We start from the raw sequence: 15337 nt of genomic DNA, 5'->3' as shown, positions 1-15337 counted from the left end.
CCTGAAATGGTCTGGAACCAAACTATTGGGGGAAAGTGTGTCTTCTTACATATTCCCCTACTTACACCATCTTGGGTTACTTCCTTTGCTGACCCATGGACAGTGAGAGCCACATCACAGGCTTTCTCTGTGGGATTCCTTTTGTAGGAAGAGGCCTCTGGCTGACCTTTGTGAGTTTTTGAGGGCAGCCAAAGCTTTCACTTTTGAGGGCAGCCAAAGCTTTTTTGGGACGCGGGTGGCGCTGTGGGTTAAAGCCTCAGCACCTAGGGCTTGCTGATCGAAAGGTCGGCGGTTCGAATCCCCACGGCAGGGTGCGCTCCCGTCGTTCGGTCCCAGCGCCTGCCAACCTAGCAGTTCGAAAGCACTCTCAGGTGCAAGTAGATAAATAGGGACTGCTTACTAGCGGGAAGGTAAACGGCGTTTCCGTGTGCGGCTCTGGCTCGCCAGAGCAGCGATGTCACGCTGGCCACGTGACCCGGAAGTGTCTTCGGACAGCGCTGGCCCTCGGCCTCTTTGAGTGAGATGGGCGCACAACCCTAGAGTCTATCAAGACTGGCCCGTACGGGCAGGGGTACCTTTACCTTTACCTTTAAAGCTTTCACATTTAGGAAAGCTTTCATACTGCTGGACAAGAAGAGCCAGTGTGGTGTAGTGGCTAAGAGTGGTGGACTTGTAATCTGGTGAACCGGGTTTGCTTCCCCGCTCCTCCACATGCAGTGACCTTGGGCCAGTCACACTTCTTTGAAGTCTCTCAGCCCCACTCACCTCACAGAGTGTTTGCTGTGGGGAAGAAAGGGAAAGGAGAATCTTAGCCGCTTTGAGACTCCTTCGGGTGGTGATAAAGCGGGATATCAAATCCAAACTCTTCTTCTTCTTCTTCTTTTTGTCTTGTTTTATCTTGTTTGATACTAGTGAATGATATGTTACTTGTCAGCTCTGATTGTTGTTTTCTTTGTGTATAATTTGCCAGCTGCTGCAAGAAGCATGTACTGAGCATGCAGAATATACATGTTGTGCTCAGGGCCGGGGGTCCCAGTTATAGAAGATCTAAGCCATGGGTAAGCAAACTAAGGCCCAGGGGCCGGATTCGGCCCAACCGCCTTCTAAATTTGGCCCACGGACAGTCCTGGAATCAGCATGTTTTTACATGAGTAATAATAATAATAATTTTTATTTATACCCCGCCCTCCCCAGCCAAGGCCGGGCTCAGGGTGGCTAACAAGTAATAATAAAAACAAGTTGAATGAATACAACTTAAAAACAAGATTAAAATACAACATTAAAATATTGAAACAGTAAAATATTAAAATGTTAAAATGCAGCCTCATCACAGGAGAAAGGAAAAAGAAAGAGGGGGAGGGAATCAAATTGGCTCCAAGCCAAAGGCCAGGCGGAACAACTCTGTTTTACAGGCCCTGTGGAAAGAAATCAGATCCTGCAGGGCCCTGGTCTCATGAGGCAGAGCGTTCCACCAGGCCAGAGCCAGTGTTGAAAAGGCCCTCGCTCTGGTTGAGGCTAATCTAACTTCCTTAGGGCCCGGGACCTCCAGGGTGTTGCTATTTATGGACCTTGAGGCTCTCCGTGGGGCATACCAGGAGAGGCAGTCCCTTAGGTACGAGGGTCCTAGGCCATGAAGGGCTTTAAAGGTCAAAAGCAGCACCTTAAATCTGACCCTGTACTCCACCGGGAGCCAGTGCAGCTGGAAAAGCACTGGGTGAATATGCTCCCATGGCAGAGACCCCGTGAGGAGCCTCGCTGCAGCACTCTGCACCCACTGGAGTTTCTGGGAGTTTCTGAGTAGAAAGTGTCCTTTTATTTAAAATGCATCTCTGAGTTATTTGGGGGGGGGGGCTGCCTGGTGTTTTTATAAGAGTAGAATGTGTGCTGAGTTATTTGTGGGGCATAGGAATTCGTTCACCCCCCAAAAAAAATAATACTCTGGCCCCCCAAAAGGTCTGAGGGACAGTGGACCGGCCCCCTGCTGAAAAAGTTTGCTGACCCCTGGTCTAAGCCTTCACCAAAGTACTCATCAGTGTGGGGAGGGTTGCAGATGCAGCCCAGTCCAAGCAAACCAAGGTCAAACACACATAATTAGTCTAGGTCCAAACATGATCCAGAGACAAGGCCAGGTGACAGTCTAAGTTTAACATCACAGGGAGGTTAGGCCAGATCCAACACCACAAGGCAGGGGAACTAGCACCAGGAACCACCTACCACAGACTTTTCTTTGTTTCCACAAACTGGAAGACTCAGGAGGGGAAGCCTTATATACTTTGGGCTCCTAAATTACACCCTAACCACAACCGCTGGTAGTGAAGGAGTATTAGGGACTCCCTTACTCATGAATAGTTGCAGTTGCTCAAAAGTAGACCGGCTTTGGGTTTGTAGACAGATACCATGCCTAGACCTGAAGCTTTTGGTGCAGGCACTCTTGAGGAAGAGGGGCACGCTCCTCCTCTGCCAGTTCCAGGGGTTGTTCATCAGGTAGCAGCCTGGAAGGGGCTCCTCAGGCTTGGATTTAGCAAGTCCTCGACCTTTGGGATGTCTGGTTCATCCTCTGAGGACTCCACGTCTGATAACTGGTCAGAATAGTACTGCAATCTGAATCCTGTTTGCTTGCAAGTAAGCCCCACTAAATTCAATGGGTCTTGCTTTTGAGTAGACAGAGTTGTTCTATTAGTTTTTAATTAAAGTCTGAAAGAAAAAATAGAAAGGTTAATATGAAATGGTCTGGATGATGACTATCATTGGTCTCATCTAGTCCTCTACTGATTCCTTACCCCAGGACTAGACAACCTGTGGCCCCAGATGTTGTTTGACTCCAGTTCCCATCAGCCCTAGCCTGCAAGGTCAGGGAAGACAGGAGAGAGTAGTCCAGAGGTGTCCCCCTCACCGCCACTCCTCATAGATATTCAACCTGATTATGAAACTCACCCACTGAATCACACTACATTTGCCAAAATCACAAATAGAATGCACTGTTTTGTCTCAAGCGTTTCAAATCATCTAGTCCAGATGATGGATCCATGGGGTCACGAAGAGTCAGACACGAATAAACGACTAAACAACAACAACAAAGCTGCCACTGGAAGGAATTTTAAAATTTTGTTTCAGCATTGTTTTGAGAGATGGGACATGGAACTAAAAAGCAATTTAATGTGAATTGTACATGAAAAGTGTGCATGAGAAAGGGGAGCATCAGCTATTTTCAAGAGTGGAGTTTACATTTGTACTGAATTATTTCCCCCCAAATTTACCTAAATTCAGTTTTGGGGTGTTTGAAAAATCCATAGTACTGTGTTGATCATAAACAGTACAGTTATGATGAACTGAGATATACCACTTTATATCACATGATGAGGGTGAGGGGGTGGTCAGGATATCATCTTGTATTTGGGCCTCATTCTAAATGCTTGCGAGTACTACATTTTTAAGGTCAGGGTTCATATTGTAGCACCTGCTTACTGCTACAGCTATTATTATTTGAACTTATATTTTAAATGCAAAGTTAGTAGATAGATGATAGATAGAAAGATATAGATAGATTGATAGATGATAGATAGATGATAGATAGATAGATAGATAGATAGATAGATAGATAGATAGATAGATAGATGCCCAGCCACTTGCACTGGGAAAACAGGGCAAATTGCTCTTTTACCACTCATTGATCATTCTGACTGTACTGGCAAATGGGCAGTTAAGGCTGTACTAAAAAAGTAGGTCATTTGTGCAGAGTCATCGTGAGGACACACCCTTAGAACACTTGTGTAATTGTAGGTGACGAAGGCATCTGGCTGTGTCATACCAACATGATAAATTGGCCAACAAGGAAAGTTACCATAATACGTTGCAAAACAGATTTGGAGAATCGAAAGTATATGGAGCAGGGAGTGAAAATGCCTGGCAAACAACAAGTACAATACTGGTGCTGGCATGTGAGAAGAGGACTAGAATTAAAAAAACAGCAATGATGGGATCATTGCCATTATAAAAATGTTTAACTTAGCTCTAAGTATGTCTTAGCAATGTAAATTATTGACATGGGGTTGAAAGTTGCTCCTGTCTAGACACCCAGGGTTCTTTCAGCACCATAGATGTGGACAGTTACCAACTAAGAAACTGATTTACACACTGCTAAAAGACAGCTACTCAATGTAAACTCCCTCCCCCTAGCTACAGTGGTACCTCAGGTTAAGTACTTAATTCGTTCCGGAGGTCTGTTCTCAACCTGAAACTGTTCTTAACCTGAAGCATCACTTTAGCTAATGGGGCCTCCTGCAGCTGCCGCGCCGCCGAAGCACGATTTCTGTTCTCATCCCGAAGCAAAGTTCTTAACCTGAAGCACTATTTCTGGGTTAGCGGAGTGTGTAACCTGAAGTGTATGTAACCTGAAGCGTATGTAACCTGAAGCGTATGTAACCCCAGGTACTACTGTATTTTAATTCCTACAGAGCCCAAATCTTGTGAGTCCCAGCTAATCTAACATTTCATTATCCAATTGAGGAGTAACAAATGATAACACATTTGTTTCTATGCATAGAAACAAAAAGTCAAACTATTAGCACAACTAATAGCAGAAGGCAGAATGCCAGAACATTGGCTAGCACATTGGCTAGAATGATTAATCAATTAGAACTCTCGCTTGAGTGGGGCATATCATGCCTGGGTAAATTGTGTGGAGCTGAAAATATTGATTTGAAATTGCTCTTCTCCTAAACAATAGGCCGGATCTATAATGAGTTTAAATCCATTGCCAGCCTTTTATATTTATTCCATTAGAACAAATAGCTTTATGTAGACAAAGGGAGAGTGGCATTTTTCTTTTCTTGTCCTGGGAGTTTTGCAGCATAATTTGTTGTTGTTGCTGTTGTTGACCTACTCTTCACTCAAAAATCCCTGGGTAGGTTGTTGTCATCCATATGTTTTGGGAGACAGTGGAGGAGTGCACTTTTGGGGGTGAAGTCAAATGGTTGGAAGGTTATAGAGCCTGCTGTGGCTGTGGAGACCGATATGGGAGAGAGATGTTTTGTTGCAGCTACAGAAGATGAGAACAGTTTGAGATAACTTACCATTACAAAAATGTTGTGGGTCCTGAAAATATATGTCTCAAGTGTCGAAGACCAGGGTTCTGAAGTGCTTTCAAGGAAATCTGTGTCATGAAGGTGACAGATGCATGACAGTGGAGAGGGAGTTCCACAAATGAGGTGGTCCTTCAGAGAATGCCCTCTCCTGGGCCAGTATCTCCTCAAGCTTCTGAGAGTGGTAGAGCTACTAAGAGCGCTATCTATCATCTATATCTATCTATCTATATCTATCTATCTATCTATCTATCTATCTATCTATCATCTATCTATCATCTATCTATCATCTATCTGTATCTATCTACAGTATCTAATCTATCATCTGTATCATCTGTATCATCTATCTATCATCTATCTATCTATCATCTATCTATCTATCTATCTATCTATCATCTATCATCTATCTATCTATCTATCTATCTATCTATCTATCTATCTATCTATCATCTATCTATCTATCATCTATCTATCTATCATCTATCTATATCTATCTACAGTATCTAATCTATCATCTGTATCATCTATCTATCATCTATCTATCATCTATCTATCTATCTATCATCTATCTATCTATCATCTATCTATATCTATCTACAGTATCTAATCTATCATCTGTATCATCTATCTATCATCTATCATCTATCTATCTATCTATCTATCTATCATCTATCATCAATCTATCATCTATCTATCATCTATCTATATCTATCTACAGTATCTAATCTATCATCTGTATCATCTATCTATCATCTATCTATCTATCTATCTATCTATCTATCATCTATCATCAATCTATCATCTATCATCTATCTATATCTATCTACAGTATCTAATCTATCATCTGTATCATCTGTATCATCTGTCTATCATCTATCTATATCTATCTACAGTATCTAATCTATCACCTATATCATCTATCTATTATTTACCTCCATCCCTCCCTCCCTCCTTATCTAACTTTTTATTGGGTTTGATAAATAAGAGTGATAGGAATAATAAATGATGTAAATAAATAGACCAAGAATAAAGCTCTTTCTTTTTCATCTCATTAATTAAATGTGGGCCAAGTTCTATCAGTGCTGTGGCTTTGTCATAATGCTTCATTGAAGTAAATTTGGCACTCAGTCCTTGGGAGCCCAACTGCTTTCAGAGCCTTTTTGCTCTCAGTTGTCGTAAGCAAGGGTGGGCACACACATATTTGCATATACAGTGCTTCCTCAGGTTAAGAACTTAATTCATTCCGGAGGTCTGTTCTTAACCTGAAACTGTTCTTAACCTGAAGCACCACTTTAGCTAATGGGGCCTCCCACTGCCGCCGCGCCACCAGAGCATGATTTCTGTTCTCATCCTGAAGCAAAGTTCTTAACCTGAGGTAATATTTCTGGGTTAGCGGAGTCTGTAACCTGAAGTGCATGTAACCCGAGGTACCACTGTACACAAGTCCTCCACAAGTAAGTGACGAGTGTTTCCTCATGTCCAAATTAAACATTTGATAATTATTGTGCTTATTAAAGGTCTACTGCTATGGTCATGTGATAAATATAGATCTTGTTAACTGTCTATTGAGACTAATCCATTTATGGCCACTGTATTTAATAAAACTCCTGCCCCCAAGATCTCCTTTTCACATTTTAATAATAGGCATAGGAATACATTTTCGGGGGCAAGGGCTACAGACCTACTCTTAGACATTTTAAAGAGAAACAAAATAAACAATTACAGTGGTACCTCGGGTTAAGTACTTAATTCGTTCCAGAGGTCCGTACTTAACCTGAAACTGTTCTTAACCTGAAGTACCACTTTAGCTGATGGGGCCTCCTGCTGCCGCCACGCGATTTCTGTTCTCATCCTGAAACAAACTTCTTAACCTGAAGCACTATTTCTGGGTTAGCGGAGTCTGTAACCTGAAGCGTATGTAACCGGAAGCGTATGTAACCCAAGGTACCACTGTAGTGCATCTTATGAGCACTTGTTGAGTCACTGTCACAACTGGGTGCCGCTTGAGAAATAACCAGGCTAGGTCTAAAATAGAATGACTGCCCTGCGACTCTCCCCTGCTTGCTTTGGGAAATAAAAAGCCTGAGAAAAACCCAGGCTTTAATGAAACAAAAAAGGACAGAAATGAAAATGTTAGAAAAAATCTAATTAAATCTAGAAAAACTTGTGCCTTGGAAATTTTATCGCATAGTTTTCAATATTTGGGTTTAGCAGCAGTGGGCGCACGAGACCTCTGTGCTTCTAGGTTGATTCTTCTCCACCTTTTTACTGTAGCTTGTTAGTCTAATGCCCTGGAGATGCTAATGGACAACACCATTTTCCTTGACCATTGGCCATGTTGGCTGGGTCTGATGGACGTCCAAGAGCATCTGCAAGACCACCAGTTCTGCATCGCTTGTCTAAGACCTGTTCCTCTCCCCAGCCAGCAGCACCAGTGGTGGAGACACCCACCACCACGAGGAGGGAGAGTGGCAGAGTTCTCCCCTCCTTCTTTCCCATTGTGTACTCAAGTAGCCCATCAACGCCTCAAGGCTCATCTCTGCTGCTGGTGCTATGATTAAGTAGCTTAACCTGAGAAAGTGGGGGGTTTAAGAATGCTTTAAACTGAAATAATAATGTTGTACCTAAATTGCTTCACCCAGCTTGTGGCCAAGATGAATGGAAGACTAGAGGACAAAATCTATTCACTTTAGTGTGAGTCACTGCTTCATTTGTTGCCCTGAGTGAGTTTGCACTCTCCTGCAAAGCATCTATTTTGAACATATTTGCAAATCAGGCTCTGTGTAAGTAGGACATTTTGGGGAGTGGGGTCAGTAGTTGACCTTGATGGCATAGGCTCTAGTAAATGTCAGCTGCCAGGCAATGCTAGTGTTGCAGGAACCACCCCCCCCCAGTCATTTAGTTTGTACAAACTCGACACACACACACACATACACACACACTCACATACGACATACGTGATGTTTCTGTTATTAATTCATAGAAAATCAACCGTACATCGGATCTACACCGTTCCACTTTTATTTTGCTCCATGACGAAAGGACTACCAAAGGGAGAAGGTTTGATACAGGGTGGCCATAATCCCTTGAGCGTACCAACACGTACTCAGGAGCCCTACCCAGTTGGCATGCCAACCGTGATGGTCCCAGACAGAAGACCATCAAGGTCACAAAGAACTTGCATATGGGAGTGGATTCAGCACGGACTGAGACAAAGGACAATGATCAGCTCTTCCCTCTGGGGGCAGGATACTGCAAACTCCCCTTTGTCCACTGGAAAGTACTCATGGGGAGGGGGAAAGGCGGAACTGGCCAGGTGAGAAGACACTCAGGTTACCACCACAACTCCTCCCTCAACCCCTCCTTTTTGTGATGTGTCAATGATGTAGTCATGATGTAGTTGTGATGTAGTTCTAGGGGTGTAGCTTGGGGGATTAGTAACTAATAAAAGTTGAGGTCTCCTTTTGTTCAGGGCTTCCATCTTGTTTCACCTGGTGGCAGGTGGGAGTCCTGTCGCGACAGTCTTCAATAAAGACCAAGCCTACTGGCTGCTGTTTTGCTCTGGTATTCCTGGCTGGTGTCCTTGTTTTTTGTCCAAGGGAGCCCTCAGATTTCTCCATTAACACTAGCTGCTAATGCAATGCCTGATCCTCCCACCTGCAGCTTGCCTTGAACCATAAGAATGAGCAAGTCAATTTTTACAATGCAACAGGGAGGACCTTAGCTCAGTGGTAGAGCACGTGTTTTGCATGCCAAAAGCCTCAGTTTAAACCCACAGCATCCACAGGTCGGACAGGGAAAGACCCCTGCCTGAAACTATGGACAGCTGCTGGCAGTCAGTGTTGACAATATGGAGCCAACTGGACCAATGTGTTCTCTATACAAGAGAACTTTCTATGCTCCTAAGATTGCCACCAGAATCTGGCTCTGTTGCACCCTATTGCATTGGCTTTATGTCCCTACTGTAGCCTTATTAGACTTTACCGATTGGTGGGCTCTGCATTGCTCCCGGACGGGAGGAAGGAAGTCAAATGACACCAAGGGTTGGTTCAGAGAAGGAGTTCTTTATTTCTGCTCTCCAGAGCAGCAGAAAGGCACTTGCGTGGTCAGCCCACAGCAAGTCCAAAGAAATAAGAGATTTCATGCAGTACAGTGGTGCCTCGCAAGACGAAATTAATTCGTTCTGCGAGTTTTTTCGTAGAGCGAGTTTTTTCATCTTGCGAAGCACCACAGCGGGGAGGGGTGGGGAGAAGCAGGGCAGCTGCCGCAGCCGGTCCTTGGACTCACCCGCGCCTTGTGGACACCGTGCGACGCGGCTGCTGGAGGGCGGCGGGGCTCAGGAGCGCGACTCCGGCTGCAACGCTGGCTGCTGGCGGCAACGGCTCTCTGAGGGGAGCGTGCGAGGGCGGTGGGCAGCGGCGCGAGGCAGCCGGAAGGTCGGAAGGTCGGCAGGTCGGCCGGAAGGTGGGAGGGAGCCGGAGGAGCCGTCAGCAGGAAGGTGGAAGGGAGCCGGAGGAGCGGGGAAGCGAGCGTGCGACCGTTGCCATGACAGGAGAGGCAGGACTGTTTCGTCTAGCGAAGCAAGCCCTTTGGAAAATCCGTCTTGCGAATCACCTCAGAAAACGAAAAACCCTTTCGTCTAGCAAGTTTTTCGTTTTCCGAGGCATTCGTCTTGCGGGGTACCACTGTATATATATCCTCCAGGCACCCTCTTCCCCCCTTCCCCAGGAATCCAGACACGTCAGCTTGTACACGCAGGTTGACATCACAGATGTTCCTGCTCCAGTACTCTTAACCATTAAAGGGTTTTCCTTCCTGTACTTCTGACCATAAAAGGATATTCCTGTTCCTATACTCTTATCTTGGAGCAAGAGGTCACCAACTCCAAGAACACACTCTGGTGCTGTTCCCGGACTAGGTCTGTGCGTCAGAGTGTGGTAAGGTAAGACCCGGACATGTCATCCCTACTCCACTGGAACAGCCAAGGTCATCCTTTGCCATAACTGATAAAGGAGAGAGCTTTGTTTATACAGCTGTGTTCTTGTTATGCATTTTGCTCAACAGCTCAAGTTAATGCATTTTAGAAATGCTCCCTTGGAGGAAGAAGAAAAGGGGGGTTTGGGGTCCGTTTCAAACTGACTACACAGAAACCCATTCCTTCACTACTGCATTCTGACTTCTCCATATTCATGTGTGCGCATGGCGGGGAATGTGAGACTCGTAGAAATGTTAGTTTCTTAACTAGCACACTGTCTTTTGAGGCAGCAAAACTGCATCTGCTCCAGAGCCACAACCAAAGAGCTGGGCTTACATGTCACCTCCCTGACTATGCGACCTCATGTGCAGCAAGCAATACATTCAACGCAACCCTTTAGCTTGGCTCCGGGGCATATTACGTTTTTCTGTTTTCTGCCTTTCTCAGCTTGTGGCCATCCAGATGTGGCTGCCAGAGTATCTGGAACAGTGAGGGGAAACTGGGAAATGTGTCTGTTGTGTGCATTTGTTTAGACTCATTTGGTTTGGGAAGGCTTCTGCGCTTTAATTAGTAGAATGAAGCTGAAAGTCTGCTCTTCTCTAAAAATAACATCCTGTGAAATTTATATTGCAGGCTGTGAGCTCAGTTGTGGCATTGTGGGGTGTGTGTTTTTGTTAGCTCATTTCATACCTTTTGGGATTTTTCTCCTGCTTAGAGAAACAACTGGGTTTTTTTATAGCCTTAACAGAATCAACGGCTATGTAGATTTGTTACCCTCTTATTATAATTCTGGCAAGCAGGTTTTGACTCTGCTCTTCTCTGCTTGCCAAGCTGAGGGGGCGCAAAGTAATAATAATAATAATAATAATAATAATAATAATAATAATAAATTTTGTTCTTCAGTCGTTTAGTCATGTCCGACTCTTCGTGACCCCATGGACCAGAGCACGCCAGGCACTTCTGTCTTCCACTGCCTCCCGCAGTTTGGTCAAACTCATGCTGGTAGCTTCAAGAACACTGTCCCACCATCTCGTCCTCTGTTGTCCCCTTTTCCTTGTGCCCTCCATCTTTCCCAACATCAGGGTCTTTTCCAGGGAGTCTTCTCTTCTCATGAGGTGGCCAAAGTATTGGAGCCTCAGCTTCAGGATCTGTCCTTCCAATGAGCACTCAGGGCTGATTTCCTTAAGAATGGATGCATTTGATCTTCTTGCAGTCCATGGGACTCTCAGGAGTCTCCTCCAGCACCATAATTCAAAAGCATCAATTCTTCAGCGAATAGCCTTCTTAATGGTCCAGCTCTCACTTCCATACATCACAACTGGGAAAACCATAGCTTTAACTATACAGATCTTTGTCAGCAAGGTGATGATGTCTCTGTTTTTTAAGATGCTGTCTAGGTTTATCATTGCTTTTCTCCCAAGAAGCAGGCGTCTTTTAATTTTGTGACTGCTATCACCATCTGCAGTAATCATGTAACCTAAGAAGGTAAAATCTCTCACTGCCTCCATTTCTTCCCCTTCTGTTTGCCGGGAGGTGATGGGACCAGTGGCCATGCTCTTAGTTTTTTTGATGTTGAGCTTTGGACCATATTTTGCACTCTCCTCTTTCACCCTCAGTAAGAGGTTCTTTAATTCCTCCTCACTTTCTGCCATCAAGGTTGTGCCATCTGTATATCTGAGGTTGTTGATATTTCTTCCAGCAGTCTTAATTCTGGCTTCGGATTCATCCAGCCCAGCCTTTCATATGATGAATTCTGCATATAAGTTAAATAAGCAGGAAGACAATATACAGCCTTGTTGTACTCCATTCCCAATTTTGAACCAATCAGTTCCATATCCAGTTCTAACTGTTGCTTATTGTCCCGCATAGATATTTCTCAGGAGACAGATGAGGTGATCAGGCACTCCCATTTCTTTAAGAACTTGCCATAGTTTGCTGTGGTCGACACAGTCAAAGGCTTTTGCATAGTCAATGAAGCAGAAGTAGGTGTTTTTCTAGAACTCTCTGGCTTTCATAATAATCATAGAATCATAGAATCATAGAGTTGGAAGAGACCACAAGGGCCATCGAGTCCAACCCCCTGCCAAGCAGGAAACACCATCAGAGCACTCTGATAATAATAATAATAATAATAATAATAATAATAATAATAATAATACCACCTATATTTATATGGTACATTCTGAGGAGATCTCTAAAAAACAAGTGTACCAAAATGAATTATTGTGAAAATAAGAAATATTGAAGGGTGGGGCACCAAATTTTGTCCTCACCCAGGGCACTGTATTACCAAAGTCTGCCCATGGTCAAATGCACCCCAACAGCACTGAGAGAAAAATCTTTAGACATTTTTTTTCTGGTCAACTGGCTACCCTAAAGTTGAATGCATATCAAACCTCTAGGAAGATTAGGATGCACGTATATGAGGGCTTTTCCTAGTGGAAAAAATAACAATTCAAATTTGCTATAAGATGTGAAATTTATCCAGGGCTTTAAGAAACAGTATATGCAGCAAGATAATCCGTAGGTGTTCAAAGATGGGTTTAAATACTCTAGGGCTGCCATATGTCCGGATTTCCCCAGACATTACTGGGATTTCAAAGGCAGAAATGAGGTCGGGGGGGGGGGGGGTCTGAAAGGCAGCACTTTGTCCTGGATCTTAGGCAAGTCAATAAAAAAAACGTTTTTTGGCACTTTTCTAAAAAAAGGGGGGAGGGGGGAAAATTAAGAACCTCAACAATTTACGGTTTGTCCTGGTTTTTACTTTTTGAAATATGGCAACGCTAAAATACTTGTGTGTCCGAACCTGAGCTGTAGTAGGAGAGTCTGTTACAGCCTTGCTTTTCGTATACCAGTTTAGCTGAAACTTTAGCAGTCTAGTGTCACATTTGACTACAATGAAAGAAAAGGGGGCCGTCACACAAACGCATTCTGAAATAGGTACATCCATAGAAACAAACATTTTATAAATATCTCCGGTTGCTTCTAGTACCAGAAGGGGGCGCTTCTATAACTGAGAAAAAACAGCCGAGTAGACTATGGTGAAGTAAGCAAGCATTTTTAAAATCTTACCGGGAACAGTGATTTTTAAAACCCCAAAAAAACCTGCAGCAACTATACCGCTCTTATGCGGCTATTGCAGGACACCCTGACATCTTTCCTCAGCCCTTGCGAGGATATTGAGTTGTTCAAGGACTGAATGTCTTGTGCTTTGTCCCTGGGAAAATATGCCCTATGGCTAGAACATTCATTTCAGTTGTGAATATGACTGGAGTTCTACCACTGGATTGTGTCGGTGGCAATAAATCCTTCTCCCATTGCACACTATTCTGACCTTGGTTGGAGGATGGATGGCGGCTAACAGATTGAGGTTGAATCCTGACAAGACAGAAGTACTGTTTTTGGGGGACAGGAGGCGGGCAGGTGTGGAGGATTCCCTGGTCCTGAATGGGGTAACTGTGCCCCTGAAGGACCAGGTGCGCAGCCTGGGAGTCATTTTGGACTCACAACTGTCCATGGAGGCACAGGTCAAATCTGTATCCAGGGCAGCTGTTTACCAGCTCCATCTGGTATGCAGGCTGAGACCCTACCTGCATGCGTACTGTCTTGCCAGAGTGGTGCATGCTCTGGTTATCTCCCGCTTGGACTACTGCAATGCGCTCTACGTGGGGCTACCTTTGAAGGTGACCCGGAAACTACAACTAATCCAGAATGCGGCAGCTAGACTGGTGACTGGGAGCGGCCGCCGAGACCATATAACACCAGTCTTGAAAGACCTACATTGGCTCCCAGTACGTTTCTGAGCACAATTCAAAGTGTTGGTGCTGACCTTTAAAGCCCTAAACGGCCTCGGTCCAGTATACCTGAAGGAGCGTCTCCACCCCCATCGTTCTGCCCGGACGCTCAGGTCCAGCTCCGAGGGCCTTCTGGCGGTTCCCTCACTGCGAGAGGCCAAGTTACAGGGAACCAGGCAGAGGGCCTTCTCGGTAGTGGCGCCCGCCCTGTGGAACGCCCTCCCATCAGATGTCAAAGCAATAAACAACTACCTGACATTCAGAAGACATCTGAAGGCAGCCCTGTTCAGGGAAGTTTTTAATATGTGACATTTTAGTGTATTTTTCATCTTTGTTGGAAGCCGCCCAGAGTGGCTGGGGAAACCCAGCCAGATGGGCGGGGTACAAATAATAAATTATTATTATGTCCTGTATGTTATATATGCTTCTTTTTAAAAGCAGTGAATTCTAGCAGAGCTCTCCTTCTGTAGTAATGCTTCATCTTTGGGGTTTATTTAGTCTTTTATATAGAACAGGGCTGGAGAAACTTGTGGTCCCACCAGGATTTTTTTAGCTACAGGTCCTACCTTTCTGTTGGCCATGCTGGAGTCCAGTAACATCTAGGGGGCTCCCCGCATCTGGTTGTTCAAAATGCCTCAGGTGACTTATTCTATTGTGATCCTGACCGCAACCCTCAAAGAGCAGATGTTCCACTCTGCTGTTATTGTATTATGTATGTGTTGTCATACCTGAGTGATTCTTTATTAGAGAATTTGTATATCACCCTAGATAAATTCCAGGGTGGTTTATAATACAGTGGTACCTCGGGTTACAGACGCTTCAGGTTACAGATGTTTCAGGATACAGACTCCACTAACCCAGAAATAGTACCTCAGGTTAAGAAGTTTGCTTCAGGATGAGAAGAAAAATCGTGCTCCAGCGGCAGCGGGAAGCCCCATTAGCTAAAGTGGTGCTTCAGGTTAAGAACAGTTTTAGGTTAAGAATGGACCTCCAGAACGAATAAAGTTCATAACCTGAGATTACCACTGTACACAATTTAAACACAATGTGAAAACTAAAGCAAATATATCATGGTCAGTGTTGTTACCCCCACATTTCAGAGAGGGAGGTCCTGTAATGCAAGACAATGAAAAGAGGTTAAAATGATAAAATCAGAATTGAGTTAACATGCCTGCTGGCACTGGAATTTCAATAGGGGTGGGGACAGCCTGACCTCATTTGGGAGGGAGTCCCGCAAATTTGGGCCCACAATAGTGAATGCATGATTCCTGGTGGACTTGAGCCGTGTGTCCATGCCATAGGAGACTGCTAACAGTGATGCCCTCAGAGACCTTGGTGATCAGGCAGGGACACCAGGCAGACCTTGACATAACCTGGACCCAAAACACCCACCCACCCCACTCACACATGAAAACAAAGATCACCACAGCCAATCACAAACAACCACACCCTAGGCCAACCCCAACCTCTCTCACCACCAAAGGAAC

Source organism: Podarcis tiliguerta (genome assembly GCF_965153285.1).
Source record: "Podarcis tiliguerta genome assembly, chromosome: 3".
NCBI classification, from domain to species: Eukaryota; Metazoa; Chordata; class Lepidosauria; order Squamata; family Lacertidae; genus Podarcis; species Podarcis tiliguerta.
The sequence above is the reverse complement of the archived record's forward strand: the minus strand, read 5'-3'. Positions refer to the sequence as shown.